This window comes from Vespula pensylvanica, chromosome 25 (assembly GCF_014466175.1).
Source record: "Vespula pensylvanica isolate Volc-1 chromosome 25, ASM1446617v1, whole genome shotgun sequence".
NCBI lineage: Eukaryota > Metazoa > Arthropoda > Insecta > Hymenoptera > Vespidae > Vespula > Vespula pensylvanica.
The window spans coordinates 2,074,511-2,098,143 of NC_057709.1; the positions used below are offsets into that span (position 1 = coordinate 2,074,511).

The 23,633-nt window shown below is 29.3% G+C and overlaps 2 long non-coding RNA genes across 5 annotated transcripts; one reads left to right on the forward strand and one right to left on the reverse strand.

Annotated features, from left to right (window-relative positions):
* The first annotated feature begins 363 nt into the window (after positions 1 to 363).
* LOC122637241 lies at positions 364 to 10,014 on the forward strand. 2 transcript variants are annotated; one of them, XR_006329195.1, is made up of 4 exons: positions 364 to 444; positions 872 to 991; positions 1,074 to 1,882; positions 7,378 to 10,014. It is a non-coding gene; the product is annotated as an uncharacterized LOC122637241 (long non-coding RNA). The 2 variants fall into 2 exon arrangements; XR_006329196.1 differs by lacking the exons at positions 364 to 444; positions 7,378 to 10,014 and having other exon boundaries at positions 734 to 991; positions 1,074 to 3,512.
* On the reverse strand, positions 4,307 to 22,655 carry LOC122637243. 3 transcript variants are annotated; one of them, XR_006329197.1, is made up of 7 exons: positions 22,602 to 22,649; positions 20,715 to 20,833; positions 20,297 to 20,545; positions 19,731 to 19,887; positions 19,492 to 19,635; positions 4,714 to 4,785; positions 4,307 to 4,570 (listed from the first exon to the last, which is right to left on the reverse strand). It is a non-coding gene; the product is annotated as an uncharacterized LOC122637243 (long non-coding RNA). The 3 variants fall into 3 exon arrangements; XR_006329199.1 differs by lacking the exons at positions 20,297 to 20,545; positions 20,715 to 20,833 and having other exon boundaries at positions 22,602 to 22,655; XR_006329198.1 differs by lacking the exons at positions 20,297 to 20,545; positions 22,602 to 22,649 and having other exon boundaries at positions 20,715 to 20,905.
* Positions 22,656 to 23,633: the final 978 nt, after the last annotated feature.

The following is a 23,633-nucleotide window of genomic DNA, read 5'->3' on the forward strand; positions in this document are numbered from 1 at the left end:
TGTTTATACTATAAAATTGAAAAATATATCAATCTTCACTGATTGATTTTATCCCTTTGAAGTGAATTTGCGTGAGAAAATAAAATTGCTTAATACATACCTATATACGCTCCACATATCTTGAACATCTCATACTTTTTTGAATTTGCAGATTCGGGATCTTCTCTTGTAAAAACTTATATTTAATAATTACGTCTTTCCACAATCACATACAGATCTTATATGAGCGAGCATTTCGACGGTCTTCATTCGTCTGCTATACGACTCATTGTCATATGAAGCATTCTCATTGGTCGCTTCATTGCTCTGTGATTGGTCAACCGCTCGTCAGTGCTCTCTCTGTGGCAGCACATGTATTTATGACATTTTGATGCTCTGCTAACCTGCGATTATATATTGTAAAAAAGAGGTTACTATTTATATTCAGCGAAGAAATAATCTTGAGTGAGTTATTGTTTGATTTACGCTTTTATAAGGTTAATTATTAAATTAAAAATGATTTTCTCGACAAATTATTGAACAAATATACCTTTCTCCTACATTGTTGAATTTATATCGATGTTATCTACGGTACAGCGTAGAAAAGTATTATATAGGGCAATTTGATATAAAAAAGTTAACCTTGATTTTTTTATCATTAAAATAGTATCTACAATTTTTATTTTGTTTTTGTTTTCCTTTTTTGTCTTTCTAATTTATTTGATGACCGAGCAGCAATGTTCTTATTATGAGCAATTTTTCTCTTTTTATCTTGGTTATGTTTTGGTTCTTATTAATTATAATATTTGACAATGAGAGGAGTTAGAGGAATGTTTAAGAAAGTAAACAAGTAAAGCAAATCAGAACTACAAAGCTTATCTTATTATTTCAGAAGTTGCTAGCAAGGTTAGGATGCAAATGCATTCAATATATCAGCGATACAAACTACTATGTCATCAAGTTTCTGAAAAACGAAATTAGTGAAGTCTGATAAAGTGAATATTTAAATAAGGTAATATAAACAATAGTGATAATGATATAATTATAGATTTAAGTATTCTCAATTTGATATTCGATGATTTTGTAATTTCTAGTTTGCAGTAAAAGGAGAAGAAATATCATTAAAGATGTTGCTAAAACGTTAGCTTGTAGAGTTCAATAGTTTCTTGTCGAAATTGTATAAGCCAAAAACAATGTTTTAAATCGAATAACTATGAGGATAATGATAAAAATGAAAATACGACTTCATGGAAGAAGGAGAATCTATTTGAAAGACTGATTTTGATAGAAAGATTATTAAGGCTTATCTCCCAGACAATACCATTGATTAACTATTAGAATATTGTGGTCAAGCCATACGATACAATAAACATAACCTAAATATTATGAAAAGAGCTATATGTACAAGTCTTTCATATAATATCTGTGGACGACAAAATTTTCTTCAAGCGATTGGTGTAAATGTAAAATAGTTGGAGCAGAGCTTTATTTACAAAAATTCTTTACCCCAGTCTGTTGCATTGACTGTAAGGCCATTTTAAAGAAATTTGATATATTCAGATGTATTGAAGAAATGTCTCGCAAAGAAAACAATGTAAATGATTCTTTCAATAACGTGTGAACAAGTGTACCAAAGAATGTATTTGTGGAATCTCATTCATTGAAGCTTGGTTTATATGAAGCAGTTGTTATATTTACTACTGGTAATGCATGCAGATTGGAAGAGCTAAGAGGTAAAACGGCTGTTGAGAAAAGGAGCAAGTTGATAAAGCAGAGCTACAAGCCTAGATACTATCTAAAAAAGCAAGATTTTTGGAAAGATGAAAGAGAATTCATTTAGATAATACAAAAGAAGATAAACATTATGCTGATGGATGGTTTTGACTGCTGTTTCTACTAAAAAGTAAATTTTTATTTAAATTATTTTTTACTTACAATTTCTGAAAAGCTTTATTTCTTTAAACAGATGATCCGTTTTCTCAGGAACTATTTAAGTTTGACTCTTAATTTTTGCATAGTTCATTTGTACCATTTTTTTTGATATTAAATCTCTAAAATCAGAGATATAGCATAAAATAAACACAAATATTTAAAAAAAAGAGATTAGAGAAAAGAGATAAGAAAGAAAGATTTTATCTGAACTCATAGTATATGTAATTCAATGAAATGATCCAATTGTTATTTTTATATTCTTATTTATTTTGATTCAACTTAGAGACTTTCTATTTTCTTATAGTACATATTTCTAGTAGACAACTAGAAAAACAAAACAGGTAGACAAATAAAAAAGATTAACTCAAATTTTCATTAATTTTATAGGAAAGCACTTACAATATTTGGAGTATGTCAGAGTTAATGAAGTTACTCAGGCTTTAGATTGTATCATGGAAATTCGTAACATATATCTTGGCTTATAGAACTTAAAAAATATGTCTTAATCATATTAAATAATCTTTCGAGAAGGAAAAAATAAATAAAATGGGGCATTCCAGTAGATAATTTATAAAAGATTTGTCAGTATGGATAGAACATATTAAAAATGATGGATGAATTAAACTATGCAATCAACAATTGCTACTTTTTGTTAGAATTGAGAATACTCGTACAATAATATTGTCACCAAGCAAAAGACAGGAATCTTTCAGCGATATTCTTTTTAAGCTGTTTGAAGTCAATTTCAAAATTTTAATTTAACAATACTCCAATTTATCGACTTAATTTCCAACATCGAATACATCAAGAAAAAGAAATTAACAAAACCCGTGTTCCAAAAAGGTTTCTTCGTATTTCAATGCAAAAGCAAATCATTTTCCGATTGTTTAGAATAGAGATTATGATCAATAGTTTGAACAGGCGGCAACAATTGATTCTCCTTCCATACATAATGATCCTTTTCGTAGATTATTGTACATAACGATCCATTTCAAGAAGCATTGGTTTCATTTGGTCTTAGTAACGATTCCCAGACAGAAATACAATCCATTAAATGTTTCACTATTTAATCATGTGGGACACAAACATTGGATTTTTTTTATATTCAGTATTCTTCAAATGATATAAGACTGTTTTGTGATCGATGATTAGTTGTTGACGTCACTTGCATCACTTACATCATACCTTCTATATTGAAAACATTTAATGTAGCTATGTGCGATGTTCATTATTAATACATCGATTAATAAATATCACAAATTTGTTTAAGAGTTAGAACGGCATTATTATCTTCCTTGTAATAAAATTTCAAAATATGTCTTCTTTGTTTTATCTTATTTATAAGGCATAATAACTTTTAAACAAATAAATGAATGTATTTGTAAAAATACTCCATGAAAACTCAACTTTCGAACGTGCAAATTATTGCCAAATTGATTGTTTAACATTACTAAAGTTATCTGTCAGAATAATGTCATCAATCGATAGAATATGAAGAAATATTTTTCTCTAATTAATTCGATCTAAATAAAGTAGTGAGACATAAAATGGAATGACAACTATGTTTCAACCACTTTTGGGAATTATAATTTTACGTATTTGAAATTGTTGCTTTTCTATTGATCTCTACTGTTAATTTTATTACTGTTTCCGTGTGACTATTATTCGTGTATATAATTTAAGGTTGGAAATTAGTATGGTTTAATATTAATAGTGTCATCATCTGACGAGTTGGAAAATTTAGAACAGAAGTTCTAACTACAATCGAATGACGAAAGAAGCAGAGAATCGGACTTTACTTCAACAAACATTTCTAAATCTATTAAAGAAGACTAACTTTTATTTTATATTCCATATATCAGATTATAACATTTACTAATTTCTTTTTATCATAAAAGTAAAAGTTGCTTCTATGAGAGTTCTGAAGAATTAGGATTGCATGATTTTTGTCGTTATATTTTATTATTAGCAAAGTTATTAAGCGAAGAAAAAAAGAAACTATATACGAAATAGAAAAATGGAAAATCTAAGATAGTTGAATTTCTAGAAAGTAGAGTTACTTTTATAGCACCATATCTTTCTCTAATAGTTGGAGCATTTCTAATAGAGTTGTTTCTTTGGTTCTTTATTATCCAATATTATCATACGTATCTTTCTAAGAAGCATCGATACAAGTAAATGAGTTGATGTACTTTTGACTGCAGCATGTCTAGCTGGTTTTCTTCATAAATCCTGAAATAATTCTACTGGGAATATATATTACACTACTACTGTACAAATAGTTGATTGTAAAGATTTTCGATAGATTCACAGATGATGTTTCTTGAAGGATTTCGGGATAATATAAAAATCCTGCGTAGGGTAGACTTGCTATTTTTGAAAGAGCAAGTTTGTCAAACCTCTGGCAGCACCTAATAAGTAACATAGGTATATTAGATTTCCAAAATTTAATGCATAGTTTAAAATATAAATAAATTCGAAAGAAACATACCGATAATTTTTAAAAGCTTAGATGCACGAATTATTACAAAAAGATTTGGTCTACAAAAAACCCTTTACTTTTTAGATATTCATCTGTCATAGATTCACAATATTTTATTCTTCCGGCATGTTACATTCTTCGTTTGTAGCTTCTCTTTCTTCTTCGCTTAATAACTATCTGTAACAAAATATAATAACAAATATCAGAAAGCCTTGCTAATTCTTCAGAATTCTCACAAAAGCAACTTTTACTTTTATAATAAAAAGAAATTAATAAAGATTATAGATATGTGAAGTATACAATATGAAATAAAAACTAACCTTCTTTAACAGATTTAGAAGTGTTGTTTGTTGAAAGAAAGTCCGGTCCTCTGGTACTTCGACCATTCGATTCTTCGGAATGTATTGAAAATATATAGAACATATATAGGGTTAATTTTTATTTTTTTATAAATTTATATATATATAAATTTATAAATATATATATATGTGTATATATATATATATTTATAAATATATATATGTGTGTGTATATATATATATATATATATATATATATATATATATATATATATATATATATATATACAGACTCCGCGACAAAACTATAGGTCAATTTCTATTAAGTATTCAAACAGGAACAGGGTGCGAATAAAATTTTTTTTCAAATCGTCAATGTTAAACGTGTAACGTTAAAGATAATATTTAGTGTATCAAATTTATTGTTTTATAAAATTCCACGTGGAAAAAAGTTAGACGAAAGTAAAATTAAAGTAATTAATAATTTAAGAGAAGAAAACTATTCCATGACTGAAATTTTAAAAATATTAGAACGAAGTCGTTGTATAATATATAACTATTTAAAAAATAGTGTAAATTATATTCAAAAACATTCAGGTGGTCGTCTCAAAGCAACAATTTCCCGACGTAAAAGTAAATGTTGTAACTGTACAACATATAATAAAGAATTCGAAACATTTAAAAAGGCGTAAGATGTTAAAAAACCGACCTGATTAAGAAACATAAAGAAGCTAGATTACATTCGCAAAACAACCGGCACACTGTTATAAAAAATAGAGAAGAATTATTTTTTCTGACGAAAAACGTTTCAATTTGGATGGACCAGATAGTTTGAATAATTATTTTCACGATATATGGAAAGAGAAATTTTATTACAAAGGCGACAAATGCATTTTCGAGGTATCGGATATAATTTAAAAATTTCGGACAGATCTCGTCTCAATTCAGGCATAATTTGACGACTTTCAGGCCAATTTATTCAATCTGGACCAGTTCATGTAAATTCGGTTAAGTTCGAGTGTTTTCAGATGGTTTTATGCATTTTCGATATATCTGATCTGATTTAATAATTTCGGACAAGTTCGGTTAAGTTCGTGTGAATCTGGGTGATTATATATATTTTCGGGGGTACCCGATTTAATTCAAAATTCTCAGAAAGGTCCCGCTCAATTCGGTTAAAGTTCAGATGCTTCCATACAAATTTATTATTTCCGGATAAATTTGAGTAAATCCATCTAAGTTCGGACGTTTCCGTATAATTTTATGCATTTTGGGGTGTACTTGATGTAATTTAAAAATTTCGGATAGGTGCGGTTCGATTCGATTAAATTCGGGTGTTTCTCAGCTAATTTAATAATTCCGGTCAAGTTTAGATAAATTCGATTAAGTTCATGTGAATTCGGATAGTTTTAAACATCTTCTGGTGAATTTTATCAAATTTTAGCAATTTCGGAATAATTTAAGCAATATTGGGCAAATTCAGGAAAATATTGGTAATTTTAGCGAAATCTGGTAATATATATACATTTTCCGTCAGTTTAAAACAAAATCGAGAAAAATCATGTAAATTCGGATAAATTCGAACAAATTTAAAAAATTGCGCACAAAATTGAACTAATTCATGTAAATTCGTGCAAATTCGAGTAAATTCGAGCAATATCGGATAAATTTAGCGAAATTTCCAAGCAATTGTGGGCATTTTCGGGAAATCTGAACATATCTAACCAAATTTAGGTCAATTTATTTAAATTCGGTTAAATTGATGCATCCCCCGGACCAAGATATAAATATCCAAAATGCGAAAGGAATTTCGTGAACAAAATTGGACTTCGAGTTCACTAACAAAAAATGCACCTCGAGTATAACGATTAATTCCCAATGACTTCAAAAATCAGATGAATAGAGGAAGAAATCGTATTACTGGCCAGGAAGGAGGCGAAACTAACATTTGGAGGAGCGCATTTGATTAACTTGGAGGTTCAATGGGTATTCCCAGATCTCAGTTTGGACTCCATTAAAGGATATTGTCGAAATCAGAAGTACAAAAATCTTTTTAAGAAATTAGTAATAGAAACTATCGTTTGGAGAAGGGCTCGTGATAATCGACATGAGCTAAAGTATCTGCAATATAATATATCATATATAAAATGTAGAATATATACATATATATAGGTGTATATATTATTCATTATTTATCACCCTACTATAGAAGAATTACGTTACTGTTATTTAATTTTTGGATGAAATATTCCGATCAGTATCAAACCAATCTTGGTAACATGAAGAAATGTAGATCTCGTGTATAAGTATACATCTACCAAGATAGTGAAATAAGGTACCTAGAATTATCCTCGATCACGATAATACGATTTCGAAATTCTGGTTACTCTTCCTTCAGTGTGGTAAATAACTGCAAAAGTCCCATTAAAAATGTTAAGTTATATTTGAATACTATTGTAGAAACTATTTGAGTGACATCTATGAATGTAATGGCAATTAATTAGATGTGGATAATTATATGAGAATATAATTCTAGTTTTAAATGAAAAATCTAACTGAACATCTTGCAGTTTGATATCTTTATTAATATTATTATTTTTCAATCTGTTAAAATACGGTCTGTTTCTTAAATAAAAATGATATCTATTTCTTGAATAAAAACAACGCCTTTAATTTAATTTTCAGGATAAATATCAAGATCTCTCTCCGTGGGTTGATAGAGAAAGAATTAGTTTACATGTTTTAAGAAAATCGAGACGAAATAAGAAATCGAGTCAAACAGAGTATTCGACAAGTCCATCGAAAGAATCGTCGAGGATTTAATAGACGAAGAAAACCAGCTATACCTTATATTATTGTTCATTTTGTTACCATCAAGAGAACGCGATCTAGGTGTAGATTGAAGTTTACGTCTCAATATCTTCATTCTTACCGAATTACAAAACATATTATGGAATGATCGCTACATTGTTGAAAAAGTGGGCGTTCATGAAGGTCCCTACGAGACATCCACTGCGGCTAAATATATTAAACGCTGGGTGAACAATATGAATGAATTGACAACGAACGAGGACATCGAAAATATCTAAGGACAGATATTAGCGCAGAATGGCTGAATGCACGAAAAATTTAGTTTAAGGAATGTTTTATTCAATTTAACAAGCAACAACGTGTGTACAATTAGCAGATTTACAAGCTTTCTTAAGAAAGTAATAATTTTTCCGAAACGTTTGTAAATCGCGTCCTCTTAACCGAGTTCCTTCCGAAAACAGAAGACAACACGTTGTTTTATATCAAATTCTCTCAGTACTTAGTTACTACTCGTTACTATTTTCTTCGAGTTTATTTCGAACTCATCTAAGCCCTCGTATATATCCTCCATCTCTATAGTTGTCGTCCTGACAACTAAAATCTTCGCTTTCTTGCAAGATTCCTCGTATTCCGAAGTTTTTGGTTGCAACCGACACGAGATCTTCATAAATCAAAGTGGGACCCATCTCTTGACTTTCTTTCCGGAAGGAAATTCTCCTTCTAGGCGCTTTCTTGTTGTAGGTTACAGTATCATAGACATGAAAAGGACTAAAGATTACCATGAGTCTATCCCATCTGATAGCTGACCTGGTATTCATCTGAAGCATACACTCACTCCCTATGGAAGAAAAATCACAGTTTAAAAACAACCCCGAAAGATTGACTATTTTAAGCGTAGATCTCTTTTTTTTCCTCTTCTTTCATTCTCGGATTGCTCCTGGGTTATACTCTTCCTTTCTTCAAGCATTTCCTTCACTCAACCCAAACTTTGCGTCTTCACTGAAACGTTTACTAGAACGGAAATTATATCCGATAGAATTTTCTTAGTACATGTTCTTTTATTAAAACAACTTTTCTTTCTTTTTTGAACATTGATATGAAATATTTAGTTCATGACCTCCTTAATGCCTGCATCCTCGGAATATTCTAACTCGTCCATCTATGAAATATCTAACAGTTAAATGCTACGTAGGCCATCTGAGTTCGAATGGACGATTTTATTTCTTTTTCTCATAGAGAATATCACATCATTGATTTTCCTTGAAATTTTGTATATAAAATTCTTTTAAACTTTTTTTTATTTTACTTAGCTTTTTTAATTCCTTCTGTGCTTTTCCCTTCCTACGTTGAGGGCTATAATAACCCTCATAATAATAAGTTTAAATAACTACACTTTTTTGAACTTTAAAATTCTCCTTCTCGATCATATTAAACGTTTATCTTACAGGATTTAATTTCCATTTGCTCTCACGATTCTGTGAATTTCATCTAATTTTATCGTAAACATCGATCCATAAGCATAAGGTATACATATATACTATAAGAAAGAGGATTTCCATATCAGATGGACAACCCTGAAGAAGATCCAATGATATTATTAAATTTCTTGCAATAAGTATTTCCGCTGGAGACAATCCAGTCTTCTTATGTTTTCCAGATCTATAGATCCTCAAACATAACGGAATCCACCGATCCCAATTATTTCGATCTTGAGTTAAGAATTTCTCTTAGTAATTTATTATCGTCCTATGCTGACGTTCAACTTGACCGTCTGACTATAAATATAATATTGTTATCTTAGTTTATCGGATTACTAATTTTCTTAAATAACTTAGATACAACATTTCTATTCTGATCAGTATGTAATTCTCGAGGTATTCAGTGTATAGAAACAATTTGCTCATGTAGCAATAATATAATAGTGAATTAATCAACTACTGTTTTAAAACTTACAACTACTATTTTCGTCATAAAATTCCTAAGGGGAGATACTTCTAACCATTTACTGGAATAATCTATTACTACCAGAAAAAATCTATTTACTCATGAAGACTTTGGAAAAAGATCTAAAATACTCATTTGCCTTCGTTCAAAAGGCATTCCGTATACGTTGTAAATCAGCATCTCACTCTTTCCTTTTCTTGTTGGATCTTTTCTGGCAATGCAAACTCTACATGTTTTGCACTAATCTTTTATCTCCTATTTATAGGATAATATCTTTCCAATAATATCTTTTCCGAATTCTCTGCGAAGTTTTATTTACGATATTTGTCTAGAAAGTATCCGACTTTTGCTTTAATCTTGTACCTGGATAGGCTATTGTTAAAAATAGGTCATTATTTAGGGGAAATTTTGATAAGAGCCTCTGTCAGGTAATCTTCGAGTCTTCGATTAATAACGATATGCTGTTGAGTAAACGTTGAATTTCGTACTCGTCGCATTTCATGATGACTGAACGCATCGAAGAAATAATGTGCATTAAATTTTGCCAAAAACTTGACGATTCGTGTTCGAAAACCATCCACATGATTTGCAAAGTACATGAGTGAGGTAAATGCATAAGTGATACACAAATTAAAGAGTGGTTTAGGAGATATAAAAGTAGTTGAAAGCGACCTTTGTTTTGATAGTTTATATTCACTATTTTTTTTTGACTAGAAAGGAGTTATGCACCATGAATATGCTCTAACATGAATAAAAAGTATTACAAAAAAATGTTGGAACAATTGCGTGACATGATAAGAAAAAACAACCAAATTTGTGAAAAAATGGCAACTGGATGCTGCATCGTGATAAGACTTGGCTATTCATCAATTTATTCGACAATTTGTTTTTAAATACAGCTTTGTCAGCCCTTATACAGTTCTGATCTAGTTCCCTGCGACTTCTGGGAATTGAAAAATATTCTTAAGGGAAAACGATTCGATGGCATGAAGGAAGTAAAATAGAACGCGATGAAACGGCTGTTAGCTGTTCCGAAAGTTAAATTCAAGGAGTGTTTCTGAAAGTGAAAGGATCATTGGAAGTACGTTGTAGCTTTCAAAGGGAATTTTCAAGAGGATATTTAATTCTTTCTTCTGCTATAGTACAAAATCGAATACTTTCTGGACAAACCTTGTACACTGAAGTATCCTCCCATGGAATTATCATGCATTTCTCACAAAATATCTTCAACTTTCGCCTGAGAAATAACGATTTGAATAATATGAAATTTTATACTTGGATCCTCCTATTTCCGGAAGAAGATGTTTCTTCCAATAAATTATTTAATTATGCCAAATATATCTTTAGTGATGATCTTTTTGCTAAAATCTCCTACCAACTTGGCCATTTTCCTCTCTCTTTTGCTTTGAGAATAACATTAATTGCCGATCGCTCTAATTCCTGAAATCTATCAAATTTTTCCGTTCCTCCATCATTTCTTGCTTTACACAATAATTACATTGCGTCTTCTAATATGATCGTCCGGATAACACATTTGCACATTTGCGACTTGCCTTCTCTTTACACAACTTCAAAATCATTATGACGTAGTTGCTCAAGTTATTAAGTCAATTGCCCATCCAAAATTTTTAAAAAAGTAACCATCAAAGAAACACATGATATAATCACAATATAAATTTTGTTCCATGTAAATAGTAATGAAATATTTTGACGGAATTTACTACGGCGAGCAACTCTCGTCTGGTAATGAAATCATTTCTTTCGTTCTTATTGAAAACCCTACTGAAATATCTTGTATCTGTTATAGAACTTTTCTTATTCCATGACCAGAAACATCAGTGTCTAAAATAAATTGTTTTCCTTTTAACGGAAAAGCAAGAATTGTCGATAACATGAGAGTTTTTAAAAACATCTGATTTTGTGAGAAATGATATTAGAATTTGTATTCAACGAGCCAGTAATTTTATATATAAATTCAAGATTTTCCGAACATTTCAGACCTGGAAGAAATATTTGAGTGGAAAATATTGCGTGGTAAAATTTAAAGGAAAAATAAGTTTTATTATATACAATTCTAATAAACCTATCAAGAGAAGTACTCGAATATATGTTTTAGCATATTCAGAAACATTATATCTGTCTAATATAGTCCATATTATGAAATATCATTTGCGAAAATCTTTCTCCAGATTTATTGGTAAACACTAGAATTATCCTACATCTGTAGCAACAATTATTGAATCGAGTAAAAGGATATATCCACTGTAAAAGGATATCATACGTATACATACATTTTAGTAGTATATCCTTAATTAAAGAATTACTAAAAAAGAAGTGCCACTTGATACTTTACTATTAAGGATATGAGGAAACAGGGGATAGAAAAATCTTTTAGGTCTTGGATCTCTTCAGCGGTACTAGTATGAAAAAGACATGCTATATCAGGTAAAGTTTTGTCTACGGAGTATGAGAAAACTAATACTACAGCGAATCGGTCTATACCGTGAAATAAAAAACAAAGTAGAAGCTTGCTAGAATGGTACTCTTATTATTGAAAATTTGTAAAGGGTTTCAAGGTAATTACAAAATCTTTGTATTATTTAATGGAAAATGCAATGGTATTTAAGTGAAATTGGGATTATCAAAAATCGTTCAAGACATTAAGCAAATAGTGCTAATTTTCAATAGAATAATGTGAATGGAAAAAAGATATACACTCTATCATATATGTTAAACTATAAGCCTGGAATTCTAAAACATTCTCCGGCGTAACAACATAAACGTTATATACAAATATACAACCCAGAGTTTCTTTAAAAATCTAAATTACACAAATTTTAATAACTAGCAACGTTCTCTCAGACAAAGTTTCCCTCGAAAATAGAAAAATGATCAATGTTTACTGTTAAAGCCTTTTTGGTATCTAAAAACGGTCTATCCGCTCCGGACCACCTTTAGGCTGGCTCATAACATTGGCTTCCTTTTCTTCATTATCGGTTCGACAAATGATGTCTTCACTAAGAAGATTTCTCCTAACTTTTCCATGTCGTTTTCTGTTCGCCTCTAGGATTCCCCATCTCTGATAAATCCACTAAGATTCTTAGGAAGATCATATGTCTTTTTGATACGAATCCTCACTTCCCATGCCAGAGAATGGAATTGCCATTCTCCCTTCATATTCAGTTATCCTACATTGACGCTATATTTAACCATTCATACAAAAGCGTTAATTATTCGTAGATTTATCCCTACCATTTTGTCTAATTCCTTTTTTAATCGTTTCTCTATAAATAGTATTAGACTAAATAGAATAATTTTCTCTTTCTCTCTTGACGATTTTCCTATGCAGTATACTACATCGTTGATCTTTTTCAAAATTTTATACAGGTTTTCTCAATTTCTCTCGAACTTCTGCGCTCTACTTCTACGTGAGAGTTGAACAATCCTATTTTCTAAGCCTCTTCTAAGTTTTTCTTCTTCACTTTACAATTATATCAGGTATTCATCCTTCATCTCCATCCATTCGCTCACGGTTATATGGATTTCGTTTAGCATCGTCCTAAGTCTCTCGTAAATGTTAACATCTCCCTCTTCTTATTCGAATGAACAGCATTCTTAAGTTTTTTTTTAGCATTTTGCTTAAAAATTACTTAGTATTTTTGCTGGTCATAAACTGGTTATCTTATATCTCTGGATCTATAAGCTAACAAAAACAATGGAATCCAGTGAACCCAAGCTTTCTAGTCCTAACGAATTTTGATCAATTATCGTCTTGTGCTTGCTTTCACTTGATTGGGAATGTAACGCCGTCGTCTTAATCTTTTGGATTCTTAACAACTTCTAAATCTAACCCATGATCTATCGGCAATTTCTCTTTCCTCCTTTCAAATAGAGAATCCTCCGAGGAATTTGTTTTATAAGGGATCGGTTTATGATACATTCAACGATTCCAGAATGTCCTGTAAACTCTTCTAAAAAACCTTAAAAGAATTTTGAAAAATCCTTTTCTTGCTCATCAAGAAATTCCTATAATTTTCCTAAAATATGTCATTCAAACTATTAATCAATTTTTATACAATCCTCACTATCGAACCTGAGCTTCATAATATAACTTGCCACGTAACTCTATCAAACCCATCTTTGACAAAATGTCGCGTCCTAAGATGCAATTATCCGTAATATTTGTTATAATTAGGAATAGTTCTCGAAAATTCCCTTGATCAAAGATTCCATCTTTTCCTGCCACCTAATCTCTTCAAAAATTTAAATAATATGGAACATTGACAAGTCACGTTCTTTCAAACCGACTATCTTAAGTTTAAAACAAAAAAATGTTCAATGTTTGTTATTAAAATCGTTTTGATATATAATAATGGCCAATAAGCTCCAAGCTCGCTCGGAACCATATGTAGCTATATTTGTTAATCGTAGACATTCAACGGGGAGTTTATAATAATACTAAAATATTTTTTCCAGTAATATTATACTGAAAACATACCACAATATATGAATCATCTGCTTCATAGTAGACAACTCTTTTAATATTTGTGCATCATAATATTATTATTTATTTTTTTTTTTAAGTACCTATAATATTTTTATAAATAAATGAAAATACGTTGTTTACAATGTTTATTATTTTCAGACTGTTCGCGTGATTCTCGACGAATGTAATAGATCCGTACCAAAGCCAAATATAGATAAAATATGAAAACAAGCGCAAAAAGTGGCGAACGATGTTTCCATCATGCACCTACCATATCGATGTAAAAACTTATATAGTATGTTACTTCTCACGGTAACATAACAATCAGGTAAAATGGGTTGAAAATTTAAGGGAGGATCGCGCTTTTTCGAATTTTTGAAAAAGTTATATTTTATGCGTGAATTCCGTTCTCAGAAAAACATCATTCTTTGACACGATTTTTTTTTTCAAAGAAAATAAAACTTTAAAAAGTTCGAAGAAGTGGAATACTCAATTAAGAGATTGATTGCCAGGAAAATTGAAATAAATATCGCAGTCAGGCCACGAGCGCCGTTACACAAAAGGTGTTTTCCAGAGTGAAATCTCATTTTATAGATATCGCCTTCTCTGCGGATAGATTCTTGTTTCTTTCAATGAGAGAAGGTAGTAATAATCAACATTATGATCATGTCTATTTCTTCTTATTGAAGCAATTTGTTGTATGCACACCTCCAAGTTGTATTATATGAACCTACGAAGGATCATATAATAGATAAACATCTCAAGGGTAAATATTCTTAAAAATTGGGATATCGTTAGATACTCTCTAAGAAAATGCTTAGATAAAAAGAAGCACATTTCTTACGTTTCTCACGATTTGCCAGCATTGTTCAAATTTAGGCATTGTTAGTACACAATTTCGATAATGTGTCGAGTCGGACGATAAATGAATAGTAAAATTAGATTCTTAAACGAAACAAGCCGTGGTTATCTGGAATCTACCTTTAAGATATCAATTCAGCATTAAGGTATCAGTATGGTTACGAAAACAAAGAACCATACTTGAGATTATTTCATCATTTTGAACAATCTATTTTAATAGGCCAACCAATGGATATCATTATTTCCCTTTTCATATACTTTTTTACTTAAACTCCTCTTCTTCTTATTTTCTATCCTAATTTCAATAATGTCTTCATAGATAATTCGATAGAAATCATTCATTCGATCGACATATTTCGAATAAAAACCGAGTCTCGATAGCATCACTATTCCTCAACCAGAAATAATCATGACAACTAACTAAACATGAACATCTCAACATTTGTATCTAAATACGACACAACGTTTCTGTTGAAAGTCTACAGCCGAAAAAAAAGTATCTGAAAAATAGTATGTTCTTTGTTGAAAGTCTGTAGTCGATAAAAAAGTTAAACTTTATCTTAGTTGTTTAAAATGGCAGAAAGAAGAAATATCATTTCATCAATTATTTAGTAATGAAGAAGAAACATAAGTTTTAGAAACATTTGTGTAGTAGTAAGATGGAAGAATTTAGATTTTCCAAAAAGAAAAATATAAATAGAATTTTATCATCGGATTCTGATTCAGACGTTGATAAATGCAGTAATTGTGACAGTGACTTTGTTACAAATGCTATCGAACAGACTTTGCAAAAATTAATAATTGAGAAAAATATGAAAAATGATAATGCCGAGAAAACTACAATTAAGTGCATTAAATGGACTGAACTTTATGGACATCAGAAATCATTTTCATTTACTGCAACATCATCTTTATTTATTAATAACGAATTGATAGATTTGTTTGCAAAAAAATAAACAGACATAGAAAACAAGAGTTAAGTAAACCCACACTAACTATATTGGCACGGATGTATTAATGAACACCAACTAATTCATATGTAGAATGTATTAGAAATAGAAATTTGATATATTTAAATTTTTAGGATCAATTTTATGGATGGATTTTGTAAGAATAATAATAATAATCCTATAGTAAGAATAATAATAAATCATCCTATAAACGATTATTTTTCAAAAAGCCCATTCTATATGTCATGGAACAGATTCGAAATATTATACTTTTCAGAAGCAAAAAACAAAGAAGTATACAAAGATTTATAATAGGAAAAATATCGTCATTGACGAAATATTAATTTCTTAGTGTGGAAAATTGATATTCCATAAGCAATATATTCCAAACAAAACCCACAAATACGTAATAAAATTATTTAAATTATGCTCGTCTAAAGAATATACATGATTAACGAGGATCTACAGTGGAAAGTCAGTTAGTGGTATCAGAGAAACTGAACTGGCATATAATATATGTCTGCAACTTACAGAAAAGCTTTTCATCTAGAGATGAACATTATACATTGATAATTTTTACTAACTATGAATAGATTATATCGTGTCTAAAATGGAAGACTCATATAGTTGGAGCAATTAAAAGTAATAAGAAATGCATTCGAGGACATTTTTCAGCATAAATTTAAAAAAAGAGAAATGATATTCAAAGAGATTCTCAGGACGTAAGAATTCTATCTACGAAGTACGTTCCCATTATGGTACCAAGTACAAAAATAGACTTAATATCGATGAACTTTCTACTAGCCAACAACTATCCAGGAAATTAAAAGCAGTAGGAATTTTCGCATATAAGTGTGGAATAGATCGCTCGGATCAATTAATAATAACAATCAGAAAAGAGGTAAAATAGTACCGAAAACTTAGTATACAATTTCTTCTTGGAATTACAGTGATTTACAAGAAATAAAAAAGAACATAAAAATAAGACAATTCAAAAAACTGCTAGTTTAAGATTTATTACAGATTTCTACAAACATAATACAACCTTCTTTTACACCTAAGCAGCACAATATTGCAATTAGAAAAAATGCTTCTAAAGGAAGTATTCGAGGTACACGTAAGTTGTAGAAATTTGTAGACGCTCTGTGGATTGATCAAAGGCAGAAAAAAATGTAAAGAGGACAACAATCTTTTATTCAGATTGCTCCGATCAACCTCAGTTCAACGTGTTAAATCTGAGTTAAATAACATGAGACCTTGTTCATAAAAATGAATCGAGGATTACAACTCAATTTATTCTTAGCGTAAATCATTATAAAACTAGAAGTGATGATAACCTTAAGAATCACGGCGTTCATGCTGTGTGTCGAGAAGAGTGATAAAGCCGCATTGGAATCATCTTTAACAGCTGCGTATAAAACATTAGATTCTATTGTGGTGTATTCTGAATCCGTAGAAATGGTAGCAGTAACACTTACATCTGTAACCGATTATGATCACGAACGGAACCGCACTTAGAATAATTTTAATTTACGTAAAAGTAGATTTACATCTGTGCAATTACGATTTGTTTTCTCCGACGAGATGTTCACGTCCACGGAAGTTGAATTCTGCAACTACACATGGATCGTTTCAGTGGTAATTACGAAAGAGGTTTATCAGTTTGTACGTCAGAAATGATTGGATGTCCTGTTATTGTCGAAGCCATATTGTCACAATTTCATTAAATGTCACAACTTCAATATCTCAAGCAATTGCCTAACCATTACCGATGAAAATTTATTGATTTCGAAATACAATTCAATCTAAGATAGAGTCCGTTTGTTAAACCTATTAAACGAATCCTTGAGCAAACCCAGGATAACACATTATCATAATAAGCTAGATCTCTAAAGTATATCATTACAAGTTGAATTAACATCTCACCTCGATACTCAAATTAAATTATTTGTCTTCAGTGTTTAAAATTGTACCACCATTGATTGAACTTATAACGTATAACACGTAATCTCCCTACGATCCAGCATTCAACGATATGCAAACATAATGGATTTACATTACATCGATCAGTTTTTCATATCACCTATGATCTAATTATAAGTAACTCAATAAGTGTTTATTTAGTCGTTGTTTGAAAAAGTTTTTATCTTGTTGATTGAAGAAGAAATAAAAATGATAAAAGCGAATAATTGGGGAAAAAAAAGAAATCAACGGTAGGAATTTTTATATCGAAGCATAGAGAAAAAAAGATTTCAATTCCTTACACTATATCTCCACCATGATTTCTCATTATAGTGATAACATTTTTAACATTTTATTACATTCATTATTGTAAAATTTCTCAATACTTAAACAGATAAAATACTTATCGCAAAATATTTTCAGTAATTCCATTCTCATTGAAACGATTATTTTCCTAATTATAAAAGATCAGCAGAAAAATGGAAATTGACGCTATCCATGAGACGTTCAAGCAATCTGAACTCATTTACGAAGCAAGATATATCAATTATGTAAATAACTGGAAAATCTCTAAGAGAATAGTGAATGCTTCTCCGTACTGTCTTTCTCTTACGTATATTTATTTTTTTCACTACTCATGCTTAATATTTTCCTAAATTACATATTCATGATAAAATGACAGAACAAGATCTAGCATTGTAAAAAATTGCTATTATTCTGATTCTGTTATACGATGGTATGAACATTTTCACTCTTAGGGACTTTATATGGCGATATAATTCAGTTAGAAAAATAATTTTTGCGGGTGCCGAAATAACACTTGTAAAACGATTAAAAAGAAAAATTATTGGAAATGTATATGACATCATCAATACAGCTAAGGATTTTAAAATCTATTGGAATATTTAGTAATAGTTTTCAGAGAACAAAAATCAAACGTATAATGAAATCTAGAAATATCATACTCCAACGAAGAGAGATATAATGACGATATAATAAAATCTAGAGATCATACTCCAACGAAGAGAGAATAATTTTTTACAGAGTTCACATTAAAAGAATAGGAACTCGATTAGTTCACACGACAGTATGCGGTGAAAGATCCAAATAGTCATAGTACGCAATGATCATTATTTATAGTCTAAATCTTACGAACTATAATTATACAAAAGTCTTTGTTTTTTAGCAATGACTCTAATTCGACTTTTTTCTTTAAAAAGCAGTAACTCTGTTGAAACTCTTCCTTTATCAACAAAATTGATTGACTATTTGATTAAAATTTTATATGAAAATAATCGAACGAGTTTGTACACGTGGTAAGAGAACAAAGTCATGATTCGCCGAATCATGAAGTTCCCGAATCTATACGTCACTGTCGTCTTCTTGTTCATTTTTTGATATTTTGATATAAAAATATCGAACGATATCAAATAAATGAATGGCGGATTTCACAACTAATGTCGTGAGCAAACATAAAAGAGACAAAAGAAAAGTTAATTGCGCCGTTAATTAAACAGCTCTAATCGATGATCCAAATATTTATTCTGTGTTAATAAAAATAGACACACATCAAGAAAAAAATGAAAATAATTAAGAATGTACTATTTATGAGTAAATCTAAAAGAGGAATTATTAATTGTTATGTTCTTCAATAATTGATTGAAAAAATTAAAATCAGTAAGTGCTGATTTGAATTTTTCATTCTTAACATGATAAGAATTGAAGAAACATAATTTTGTTCACTTACTTAATTAAGAAATTCCATGATGGCTCCAAAACACTCACCCGTATTGTAGACTAAAATTAGGGTAGATTGATTCGTAATAGGTGAAAAATAAGGTAGTTTTACGTCAAAGTAAATTGAAAATGAAATAGACTGAAGTTGTAATAAATTGACTTGGTAAATTCACTTGAAAATGCAATGATGATCTAAAAAAAGATTGAAAAAAAATTTATATTAAATTTATTATAATAAAAATAATCATAAAATTCCATTCGTTATAAAAATTTCAATATTTACTTACTATTGTTCTCCTATAGAAGAAATGTGCTATGTTCTTGATTATTTTTCATGATATACTAACTCTAATACGTATAATTATTTATTAATTAAGAGACGGATCATGAATTTAATTCGTGAATATCAATTGGATGTTTTACACGTAAGTACAATCTATGAAGCTGTAAAAAAAAAAGAAAAATAAATAAAACTTTATACGAACAAACACTGACTCTAGATCGTTTTTATGTGTAATCTATTCAAATAAACATGTTCCTAAAATTTAACTAAGATCACAAAACACAAACGAATGTAAATTAACGATAAAAGACTAATTATACTTCACAACTCTTCTTTTATTTTATCGAAACAAAGATCGATTCATCCACGGCTGTACAAACAATTATACAGTGATAATGTAAATAAAATAAAAAGAATATCAATACTATCAATGTTGTAATAAAGAAGAATCGTTAAAAGAATATAACCAGAAAATAAAAAAGATTATTTGAGTATTTATTAATAAAAAGTAACAATGAAATAAACAGAAACATTACGGAATAAAAAGACTTAATAAACATCAACTATTACCTACAACAGATTTGTACCTACTGGGCAACTTTTCTCTTCGAGTAGCTGCACATTCAACAACCATGTCAATAAATCTATTCCTTCATTATATAAATTTATTAATCACAACTCTATGCTCTTTATTAAAAACAAAAGCATCTCATGAGGCTTAGTAAAGTCCAATAATGGAAGTTGTATTCTTCCATCTTAACAGAACAGGCAAGTGTAGAATAAACCACATGCAGTTCGCAAATTGCTAATTGTCTATCTCTGATCAACAAAATATTAATAACGTTTATATAGCGCTAATTATTTTACAGTAAAAGTACATAACACGATTAATAATTGTGATTTATTAATAATTACGATAATTATGTATTAATTTAAAGTAAAACAAAGTTAAATGTTCATTAAATGATTAATAAGAAAATAATATTACTTGTGTTTCGATATTATGAGTGTTCTCCAAAGCAGGTATCTTATTACTTTGCAACAAAAATGGTCTAGTCCTATCCCGTAGCACAATCTTTCATAAATTCATGTATGAAGATAAATTTCCTAGAACATTTCAATCAAAATAGAATAATTTTATAACAGAATTAAAATAATTTTATACCAGAACTAATGTATCTTAATAAATATTCTTATACCAGAATTTACTTGAAATATTTTAACGAATACACGTAATTTATCTTTAATTATATGCAAAGACTAATAAAAATATTAATCTACGTATTGATCTCGTTTATTTATATTATATTGCGTATTAAGAGTTATTCATAACACATGCTTTTAAAATTTAATAAAACTATGTATTATGACTTATAAAATAAAAGAGCTTTATGCATAAATATAAAGTTTTATCAAAAATTCGAAAAACTGAGTTCCTAAATAAAAGCTTTCTCTTTAAAATGAGATCTCGTTCATCAAAATCGATAAAGAATTACGCCTGTTCTCAATTATCGGTGTAAAAGATGTTTTCTATATTTTTCGAGAAAAGAAAGTTTCGTATCGTAACGTCCTTCGAAATCTGTAGCAAAAAAGCCTGTATCTGCGAAGTAAACGAAGTAAACTGATGATGGACAGTTTTTCTAAACCATTTGAAAGAAAAATAAAAAATGCGTTCGTCAAAACAACAAGATGCGATGCTCACACGGAAAAACTATGATAACTAACTCGAGCATTTTGAGGAATTTTAGACAGATGATTCAATGGTAAAAATAAAGAAATACGTAAGTTTCTAAGATATTGTTAAATTTTAGAAAAATCTATAGTTCTTTCTTTATATTATAGAATAAAAAAATAGACGTTCTATAAGCAACGTGTAGCACATTAATAAGCATCTAAATTCTTAATTTAGAAATCGTAAGTTCGAGACTGAATGATTCCGATGTTTCTTTTTCTTTACTTAATAATTTAATGAAGTGCTACTATCCAATCTTTTATATTTCTTTCACTCGCAGTTGAAATGAGTTTCAGGGTGATCTGTGCTAGATAGAACACAGCAGCGGTACAATTTCGTTAGATGACAAATGCACATAAAGTATATACATTCCTCGATTATTTTATTAAAAATAATAATTAATGAACATATACTTATATATTATATATTCTTTTTATATAATTTTTATTCTACAGTATCTATGAGGTTTTCCTCTAGAAATAATCGATTTTATATTATTATTAATAATACAATAATAACAACAACGGTAAGAAAAAGTAGAAGAATATACTTACATTATATACATTACGTATAATAATGGTAATTTATAATAACAAAAAAGAAAAAATGTGTTATCTGCGTGATAGTATTCTGTGCGAGCTATCAACAAACTATGTCCTTGATAAAGTCATGTCCAACATGTAACTACGGATCGACAGATACTTCTCATATTTAAACTTATATTAAAATAAGGTAATATATAAGTATTCACTAATTATTTTTAATTAAACATTCGATAAAATTTTTTTCTCTGTCGCCAATTTATATGTTAGTTATTATGTGTATCAATTATATTTATTATACTCTATACATTTTTCTCTATTATACTTTATACATTTGCGAAGCAAATGAATATTAATGCCGTATCTAGTATGGATTATTGTAAAACGCATATCACCATCAAAAAGAGATATAAAAAATTCAATTTCAGATACTTTTACTGAAATTCAGAAAGTATGACGCAATAATATGGTCTATTCGGCTTTCGCAAATATCTTTTAAACGCAATATTCTCTGAACTTGTCCACATTACAGAAATCGCATATTTTACTACTGATTAGTATATTGGACGACACTATAACTTAGAAAATAAAAGTTAATTACCTGTAAATGTGAGGACGATGAAGCCTCGTGGCTGACTGTTGGCACATACGAATCTAAAATGATCTTTAATAGTGGGAGAACTAGTAGATTTGTATTTTTAGTGGAACTCGTGCGGCAACAGTGGAAAAGATGTTCTCAACCTTATTCTTCAACCCTGCAATAATAAATAAATACGAAAGTACAATAAATCAAATACTAAGTAAATTTATGTAACAAATTTGAATCTGTCTTATAAATATTCTAAAGAAACAATATTTATCTCTATCTATTCATTATTATCTATAATTCTCTAATAATATAAAATTAATAATTAAAATGAAATATCAAGAATCGTTAGAAATCGGAAATCATCGGAAATGTTCGGTCAATATCTAGAAAGAAGAAATTTATGACAAAGAAATAATTTTAAATAAATAATAATGGTATGAAAAAATAATAGACAAGGGCTTTTAATACAAAACTTTCATTATATTATATATATATATATATATATATATATATATGTGTGTGTATAATGATACATATATACACATATATATATATAATCAAACATCAAGGTATATATATGTCTCTATTTTCTTACTGAGAGAAAGAAAGAAAAGGAGAGAGAGACAGAAAGAGAGAGAGAAAGAGAGAGAGAAAGAGAGAGAAAGAGAGTGAGATAATTGTTTTTCTAAATTAATATTCAAGTGCTTAAAGTAAAAACTTATAAATAATAATAAAAAGAAAGTACCATACAATTTTCAAGTAACTAAATTTAATTTACAGTAGTCATAGTATATTTTTAAAAATTCGCTATACTCTTAATATCTCGCTTTCGTTAACTAACCACGACCGTCCTTTCAAAAACACACGCAGTAATTAGTCTTGACATTAATACGCTTTCTCTGTTTATTCTTATACACTTTAAAACCTCTCTTCCTATCGTATATGTAGCAAAACAAAAAACTCGTAACCTTAGGAATGTTTTTATTTATTTACTCAAGTCTATTGTTCTAGCTTGTGTTCGAATAACTGCTCTCATCATGTGTT